Source organism: Myotis yumanensis, unplaced genomic scaffold, assembly GCF_028538775.1.
Source record: "Myotis yumanensis isolate MYYU_CA2020_CCGP unplaced genomic scaffold, mMyoYum1.0.hap1 SCAF_17, whole genome shotgun sequence".
NCBI lineage: Eukaryota > Metazoa > Chordata > Mammalia > Chiroptera > Vespertilionidae > Myotis > Myotis yumanensis.
Window position 1 is genome coordinate 18245051 of NW_027223768.1, and position 10055 is coordinate 18255105.

Here is a 10055-nt window from a genome sequence, read left to right on the forward strand (position 1 = left end):
TCACCACTGGCCAATCTTATGCCGAGAGAGTGGATTGGCTTTAGTCAGTACTTGTGCTGTAAATCTCAGAAAAATCAAAGTGAAAATGACAGGAGGAAAAACAGAGAGAGATTCCAGTGCAGCAAATGGAGGTAAACAAAACCATGGTGGCTGGGGCATGGGCTTGAACTCCCAAAATCATTAGATTCCTTTCAAGTTTGCGGAAAGTCTGCAGGTGCTGAGGGAAGTGGGGCTTAGCACTTCCTCAGGGAAATGCATTTTTCTGACCAGGTTCACACTGTTCCCAGGAGTGCCCTGAAGAGCTGTCCATCGACACACCTGGTTTCTAAAGCCTCAAGGCAATTTTCTAAATGAAAGGAGTTCAACACCAAGTCATGAACTAATCTGAACTGGGCTAACATTGGACCATTTTCTGCCTTTCAAATCCCCTCTTGCCCTCACACTGACTTTCAAAAGGCTATCTTGAGTGTCTTTATGAAATTGTTGTACACCACCTAAGCCAATTTTTTGACTGGCAGTGTAGCCTGTAGGAGGGTAACATCCCTGGCCACTTCCTCCTGCTCAAGAACACACACAGGACACTTAAGGTGTGGGAAAGACTTTTATAAAATACCCCACTCTCCCTCTCGGCCCCTCAAACTCTCTCTTGACTGCTATTTGAAATTCTTTGGAGGGTGTGGTTAGGGTGGGGGATAGGTACTTTTGTTCATAACTAGAAATGAAGCTTAGTGGGTATACAAAAATTGCTGGAGAGGGCACTAAGTTACGTGATGTCTGTGGACTATACTAGTATATACACACAGAGTGGGACAAAAGCAGGTTTATAGGTGTGGGTGCACAAAACACAGTGTTTATTCTTGTATTATTCTTTAATTGTATTATTTTCCATATGAACAACTGTAAACCTATTTTTGCCTCACCCTGTTTGTAATGGAGAACAGACTTTGAGAGGGAGACAGGAAATGGGGCACAATGACTCACAGTTAAATAGACCTTACTAAGCAGGAGGTGAAGGGTTATTGGATGGGGATGAAGAACTCTAAAGAAGCTCCCAGAATACACAATCTACTCACTTCAGAATTTTACCTGTTTTTAAAGTTCCTTCTAGGGAGGCAGAAAGAGCCTACCTGCTCCTTCCCATTCACTTTTGTGAGGTCAAATCACTCCTTAGTGAGATAATCCAGGCTTGATCTCCTAAAATTTTTAAAAAAATATATATACACACTGGGTCACTTATGCTGAGCTTGATAAGGATGCCTCATAAATGCCTGTCTACTGGTGAAGACAGTAGTAGTTGAGACTCTTAAAACCTGTTTCAAGGGTTCAAATTACGTACTTGTTAGCAGCAGTACTGTGCCTATGTCACTAGTAGTGTGCCTGTGCCCAATGGATAGTATTTTGTACCATATTAATTTATTTATGTAATAAACATAGACATGTCACATTATACATGAAAAAATTTATTCCACCTTTCTGAGCTTTAAATGAAATTATGAGCATATGGCTAACTCAAGTCCAGATGTTAGGGATCCTCTAAGACTAAGTAATGGGTCAGGTGCATTGCTTTCACAGTGTCTGTTCTTAGTGTGGTATCTTAACTAGTACCTAATGAGATCCCCCAGTATCTCTTTTCCCTTGGTCCTGCCCTCCTAGTCCTCCAGAGTTAGCAGAACAGCCTCTCCATCTTCTTTGTCTTATACTTGTGTTGGTAAAAAAAATATTCACCATCCCAAAATCTTCCCATTTTCCCTACAGTATTTCAGGAAACATAAATGTAGCAAGATCAGTACTACATGGATGCCTTTCTATTGACCTAGAGGATAACAACCATCCCAAGGGAGTCATCAAATATGAATTTGCCAGGCTACACTGAGATCCTGTGCCAACACTGATACCCGGCTCAGAATAATTTCTGCCAATGCAAGTACACCTGTCATCCAGTACACAGATCACAAACCATTCCTAAACTGACCAAAGTGCCAATACCTTTAGAAGGAATCTATAAAAAATATAGAGATTCAAGTGGTTGCTGATGAAACTCCAAATATTTCAAGCTGGAGAGGAAAGTTTTTAAAATGCATGCATGCTTCATACAGAAAGTGTTAAAGCATGCATGAGGATGCGGCTTTAAAAGGAAGGTTTTGGCCCAGCAGTGGTGGCTTAATGGTTGAGTGCCCACCTATGAACCAGGAGGTTATGGTTTGAGTCCCCATCAGGGCACATGCCCGGATTATGGGCTGGATCCCCAGTAGGTGGCATGCAGGAGGCAGCTGATCAATGATTCTCTCTCATCGTTGATGTTTCTATCTCTCTCTCTCCCTTCCTCTCTGAAATCAATAAAAATATATTTTAAAAAATAAATAAAAGGAATGGTTTGTTAGAAAAGAAACAAGGCAATTAAACAGTAATTGGTGAGTCTGTGTTAACATAATGATCAGAGCAGTGATCTAAGAGGTCTAGGGATCACACAGCATTACAAGAAAACCAGGATGTTGAGTGAGTTCCATCTGGTTTTTGAAAGCCCAGGGGAACCTGGACACTTGCTAACTAAGAACCATAAAAGGAAAGGGTTGGTAAAGACCTTGGACATATTTAATCCAGTCTCCTTACCTTTCTCAATTATTGGTATTAAGTGAAATAATTTATGTAAGTGCTTAGTACATTTTTTCCCACAGAGGAGAATAAATTATGAATTATTATTTTTATTATTAATGGATATTATTAAGACTAATATTAAGAATAATGAGAAATCATTTATATAGAAAATCATACAAATAACCCAAGTTTATCAATTAGTATGCTTTTGCTGCAAGTAACAGAAAGATCAGTTCAAACGTGTTTTTTTTCCTATAAGAAGACTTGAGTGAGGGAAGTTTTAAGGTTGATTGAGTTAATGGCTCAAAGGTACTCTCAGGGAGCCACATTTATTCAGTCTATCACTCTTGCTACCCTCAGTTTTCCTTGTTGTCCTAAGTTGATTATTTTCAAGGCTCAAGACAACAACTACAGTTCTAGGCATTATGAGCAGGTTTCAGAGTCCATAGGCTTAAAAGAGAATTTCTCTGTCTTTGGTTCCCTTTTAAGAACAAAGACAACTCTCCCCAAAAGTTCCTACGTGGCTTCCCCTTAGTTTTCATCAAGCAGAATTGTGTCACATGCCCATTTCTAATCTTCCACTGGCAAAGGGGTTGAGATTGTCGCTGTTGATTTAAGGAGATTATCAAGATTCATGCCTGTCTCTCAGGGCTGGTGAGAGGCTCCATGTCCCAGAAAGTAGACGGTGTTCTAATACCTCAACACAATTGGGTTTCTATGGGCGATGGAGAGAGGGACTTGGGTAGACAACCAATAGTATCTATAACATATGTGTTAGGAATTAGGGGGCTTAGAAATGAATAAGATACTTTATCTTCAAGGAAGTTTATAGTTTAATATCAATGACTGCTGTTATCCATGATAGCCAATACATGCTCCATCAATGTCTTCAAAGTCATGGGTTTAAAAGAAAATGAGACATTAGCTAGACTTGTTTACTCTCATACAAACTCATCTCATTCCCTTCATTCTGACCAAGACATTCTGTTTAGTCAGCATTGCAGATCTAATCAATCAAAGTGGCTAAAAACAATAAGGGGAATTTTGAAAACCATCCCCAGTGATGGGAAGGTGTCACCAATACCTAGAAAAGTTATGTTTTTCTTATCTGTAGAAAAACAAATTCATGTGGATTTGAAGATTCGTTAATTGATAGTCTAGATTGTTTTGAAGATATCACACACGGTTCTTTCTAGTGGCTCAGACCTTCTGCCCTCAGAAGAATGCATTCTATAAGGGGGCATTTGAAAGTTTTACAGAAAGGAGTAATGGATATTTAGTTCTATTGTGAGTGAACACCTAAGAAAGTTTATTCTTAACTAGAATTGAGGATAGAAAACTCAATTGAAAGAGGTTTTAATGTTAGGATCTCATTCTTGGTAGGAGGGTAGAGGGAGAAGTGCCAGTGTCTATATTTATTCAGTATTTATTCTTTGTCCATATATTCTCTGTTTACTCATTCAACAAATTACACACCTAAACACCTAATACATGTTTTGTGTTTTGGTAGGAAATGAACCCCACGAAGAAATAATTTTTTAAGGGCCTTAATATAAACATATTATAGAACAAAAAAGTGAGATAGTTCATGCTATATGACTTTTGCAGAAGGAAAACAACAAAGAAGAGATTGCTAGAGCTTAAGGGATAAAATATGCCTTTCTGGAAGATGTGGAGGATTTAGACATGAAGGTATTTTGGCAGCTCATCTTTGGGGAAGAGTAGTTAAGTTGGGAAAGTATAAGATATTGGGAGACTGAAGGTTTTTTCAATTTAGTTGGAATATATAGTAGTCTCCCCTTATATGCCCTTTCATTTTCCACAGTTTTAGTTATCTATGGTCAACCACAGCCTGAAAATATTAAATGGAAATTTCCAGAAATAAATAATTCATAAGTTTTAAATCACATGCCATTCCATAACATTATGAAACCTGCTGTGTCTCCCCGGGATGTGAATCATCCCTTTGTCCAACATATCCTCACTGTAGACACTACCCACACTTTAGTCACTGAGCCATCAGGTCATCTGATCAATAGTTGTGGTAGTTGAGTAGCCCTTATTTACTTAATACTGGCCCCAAAGCTATTCATATAATTTTATTACAGTATATTATTATACTTGTTCTATTTTATAATTAGTTATTTTTATTAATCTCTTACTGTACCTAACTTATAAATTAAATTTTATCACAAGTATGTATGTGTAAAAATACCCCACAAGTATGTATAGGGTTCAGTACTATCCGCGGGTTCAGGCATCCACTGGGGTCTTGGAACATATTCTCCAGATAAGGGTAAACTGCTATAATTGGGTATAAGAGACAAACTAAAAGTAAAATTGGGAGGAATCCAGAACTGTTAGAGCTGGGAGCTGCTTTAACCAATATTTAGTCTAGCTCCTTAATTTACTACAAAGGCAATGAACCCAGGAGAGGAAGTGACTGGAGCATAGTCCCTTTGGGGCTGTGACTGGGCAGATCCAGGACTGCAGCTGTGTTCTCACTCCAGGCCAGGCACTTTCACGTTCCACCATTTCATATAATCAGATCATGGAGAGACTTCAGATCTAAATAATGGGAAAGTACTGAAGAATTTTGAGCAGGGAAGAAAGACCCGAATTTGAATCTCAACTCCTTAACATGCCAGTTGTGTGATTTGGGAAGATTTTACTTAACCTCTTAATTAATTAGCCTCCTTAACTTTAGTATATTTATCTGTAAAATGGGGATAACAAAATACCTATGTCCATAGGGCTGCTGTGGGAGAAATCAGTTTAGCATTTACACATAGTAGGTGCTAAAAAAATAGTGAAATCAAACTTTCTTCTCCCTCTTTCCTCCTCTTTTTTTCTATCCTTCCTTCTCTTCTTCTTTTCTTCCTCTATCAAATAGAAAATTGGCAGGGATGAGGCAGACACTGACTCTGTTTCCATCTGCACTGTGCCCAGGATCTGTATCCCTTGGCCTAAAGGTTGCCTTGGAAGGATGCTCTTCCCAAGTTCATAATAGGCTAGGAGTGAGTTCCAACATGCACATAACCCCCCAGAGAAGCCCTCTAGCAGTGGCTGAAAGAATTTGGTGTACAAATCCCCAACTTCTTCCCTGACACACAGGCACAATTTCTGAGGTGTGTGCTCCAGTGTCATTTCCCAGACTTCCCCCCACTGGATTGATTGTCAGTCGTCTCTGGGGTAGCATGCCCCTCACTCACTGCCATCCCTCCCTGTCTCTCTCCTCCAATCCCCTTTCGACCTTCTAAATAAACTAGGGCACATATTTCTCTGCTTTTGAGGAATTCTACACTAATACACAGTGGGATCATGAGTGATGGAATCAGATCCTAGAAGACGAGGGGGAGTAAGAATAAAAGCATAGAGGCAGAGACTAGCCCAGGAGAGGAGAAAGGACATCTTGCAGGGTTAGGACTGACAGGCTACTGACTGCCAAGGTGGCTCTCTTACCTATGCTCTCTGGCCCTCTCATCATTTCGTGACATTCCAGGCCTGAGCAACATAATCTCAGGAGTCTCATTATAATGTCTACTGGAGAAATCCTGAATGGCCCAGCTCCTGCCTGACCTTTATTTTTTTATTTTCATTTTTATTGATTGGTGAGAGAGAGAGAGAGAGAGAGAGAGAGAGAGAGAGAGAGAGAGAGAGAGAGATTTTGTTGTTCTACTTATATATGCATTCATTAGTCGTTTCTTGTATGTGCCTGGACCGAAAAATCAAACCCCCAACCTTGGTGTAACTCGACTATGCTCTAACCAACTGAGCTACCTGGCCAGGGCCTGGCTGACCTTTCCTTCCTAAGGCTATAACCTCTCTGGTTTTTTGATAGAATGAAGAGGAGGAAGCCACCAATGCTAACATGCACTGTGATTCTGGGAACCAGGGTATCCCCAAAACACAGACACCAATAACTGTCATTTTCAGAATTACTGTGGTGGTGCTGGTGATAAAAGCCCAGAGTAGGTGCATGCTTGTCTAGAGGATAGTGAGTTTTCTGGAACGATGCAGTTGGGCCTGGGCCAGGAAGAGGCTTTTCTCTGAGACTGCAGAAGCTTTGGCAACAAAAGCAGAGAACCCTTAAGACTTGCCCTGGCAAGGAGTTAAAGAGTTGCCTTGAACTGTGCATGGCTGCTCCTTGGCTCTTTGCCTAGTGTCTCTAGTTTCATGCATCTATCTCCTAATTAGAGCTTCTTTGTGATATAAGACAGAATCCCAGAGGGATTGCTGTGCACAAAGCAGACAAAAGGGAGGGAAATCTGCAGCTGACTCCCATGAAAATATCTTTTTCAAGTCTAGAGCACTAGGAGAATGAAACTAATTGATGTTGATATGTTCACAATGATGGTGTGTTACAGAATTGTACACTTGAAACCTATATAACGTTAATCAATGTCACCCAATACATTTAAAAAAATTTTTAAAGGACTTTTTGACATTCTAGGGAAATAGGGACATTTAAGGGTGAAAGATGGCTAAAGCTAGACTTTCTGATGAGATTATCACTAATATTGCCTTTGTGGCCAGATGACAGTGATCCTTTTTCATGCAATAAATACCTACGCTGCACAAATAATGTGAGAAATAGTTTTCTAACACTTTGAAATTTGGAATGTAACTTGTGTGTTTGAAATTTAAAATGCTGATATAAATATATGCAAATTGAAGCCAAATGACTTTCTAAAAATCTGGTTAAAAACAATTGTTAAAATCTGGATATTGGTAAAAAATGGATATTTCCAATCTATGCAACTTTTCACCCAGTAATTGTAAAAAAAATAATTTGTTCACAAAAGGGAATAGTACTAATTGTGTATTGAGTGTTTAGGGTGAATGGAACAGTAATGTCTATTGGAAAACTAAATTAATAAAAAATGATCTAGAAGGTGTTTTTAATCTCTTTATTTCTCATCCCAATGGGAAAGACCAGCATTCTAAACCATCATGGTCTTTTAAAAAATATTTGATGAAGAGAAAAAAAAGAAAAGAAAATGAGGGATTTATTTGTTCCTTTTGGAAATTTTACTTTTCCTTATAAAGAATGATTTGTCACAATTCCTTATGTTACAAAAAGTCAGGGATATGCAGTTAAATATCATAGAAAGTGGATGTCTTTTTAAAATTTAAAATAATTCCAAGTCACTTAGAAATGACTCATATATGAGCAAGTGGTTAGACACTTTAAATATTTACCAATTTATTTTGGAAAATTTTATATTTCTGAAAAGACTTAAAGTGATTAATAGCATAAAAAATTGCAAAAAGTTTCATGATATACAGAATCTACCTAAATGTGTGTTGTTTTTTAAAAAAGCAGTGACTGGACTTTTATTTTCAGCCAATTTATTTGAACCAATTTGTTTTATAGTGATTCATTGAAGAAACTTTAGTCATAAAATCTATATAGGACTTTCATTTGACCAGATAGTGATACAAGATCATATGACTTTCACAGGCATATTTCCAAAATCATGACTTAGTGAAATCTAGATATAAAGACCTTGGGGGTGATGATTGAGTGGTGGACCATGTCTGGGATGTCCCTGTGTTGTAGGGTAGCATCTACAGTATCGGGTATGTGATTACTTGGTTGTCGGGCAGAGAGGGCCATGAGATGTGGGCATAGATGTGGTGGAGAGATGTTTCTCCAAGGGAAGCATGATTTTCTGCAGTGGTCCCATCAGGCCTGAATGGGCAATGTTAGGGCCACCATCTGCCAGGCTTTAGTATGAAAGATTTTGGTGCCATGGACTGGGGATTATTCCCTGAAGGAGAGTAGTAAGGTAAGTCACAATTAAGCAAGCTAGTGAACAAAATAGAATCTGTACAAGGCTCAGAACAGACCTGAGCGCATCATAAGCACTGTTGTATAATTTTCGTTTTGTTTTGTTTTGTCTTATCATATAATTTTTATTCCAGATTCCCTTGGTGGGGATAGAGGTGCAAAAATATTTGAGAGAGAGAGCGAGATCCCTGAGACATTTTTATAGATCATTATGGTATTAGTTCTCCCAGGCACAATGACACCAAAAGCAGGAAAGGACACTTGGCTAAATTCTTTACAAAGTCTTAGTCATAAAAACCTTGTGACTAGTACTGTACATTTCATATTAGTAAATTAGAGCCCACTGGAGGTTTTAAATGACTGGTCCTTGGTGAAAAGATCAGAGACTGTCCTTTCACCCGTAAGTACTAACTGACAGGGCAGTAGATACTTTATAAGCAGAGGGATGAGATGCGTATTTCCTGAAGGGTGCCTTTGAGATTTGAAAGTGAAACTCAGCAAGAGAAGCCGAGATGTGTGCAGTGAAAAACAGTATTTGAGCTGTGAGATTGCAGAAGAGCTTTGTGATCATTCAGTGAAGTCATTTCTCAGTTGAGCCTCCTTCTACAGTAGTGCTATGATATTGACAAAGTTGCTCTATTTGGATATGGATTTTTTTCTACTTTCTGTTATTCTTCTGAATGCTGATGGATTAAGGTTTTCATAAAATAAAACTTTGGTGATAGGAATGTAAACATCATAGCTTTTATATTTACCACATGTTTCTACTTAGAAAAACTTAGGAGCACAATGAATGCTTGGTGGAGTAGTCAAACATGTACAAGGGAATCAAACATTGCCTCCCTTGCAGATCCTCCCATGAAGTGGACATTATTGTCAGTTTACAGTGTATCCTTCCACACTTTTCTTTATGTCTATAATATGTATTAATTTGCAAAAATGGGAAAACATTTTTCTCATCCCTGTAGGCACTCTGTTTTGCCGTGTGACTTTGTAGCTCATACCATGGCGAAGTGGGGAGTTGACAAAGTGAGTGACATTGGGATAGCAAACATGGTGAAAAGCACTACCCTTGGGGCTTGTCCTAAGCACCCAGCGAATTTTATCACATCTGTAGTTATGTGTTAGAGCCCTTCCAAATTGTAAAACAAAAGTAGTATATAAAGAAAGGATTTCTGAAGTCTTTGATGTGATGAGAGGTCTTTTATCAAATGTTGAGTGACTTTAAGATTTATATGTAATAATATATCTCTTAGTTTTCTATCTATGGTGTGTGAATATATGCTTTATTTTCAAGAAGGCATACATATCAGAAAGTATGACCTCTTTTCTTGACAAAAACATAGTCTTCAACCTTAACTGGGCCTTTATTGCTGTTAAACAGTGAAATATTTCATCAGTCTATTTTCTATTTCTAATGGTGACTATTTAAGAGCTTACCATTCTCTTCAACCCTCTTACCTGAACACATTCTCCCAATTTCAACAAACTCTCTCTCTCACCTTCTGCTATGCCCCCAAAGTAGAATTCTGTAGGTAGGTTTTTGTAAATTTCTGTAGGTTTCTATAGAGCTTCATGCAACCCCATTTGCAAGCTCACCTGCATGTGCACATATCTTTGCCGTCTTCCTTTGGATCGCAGCGAAATGCCTGCTCCTCTTTGTGTA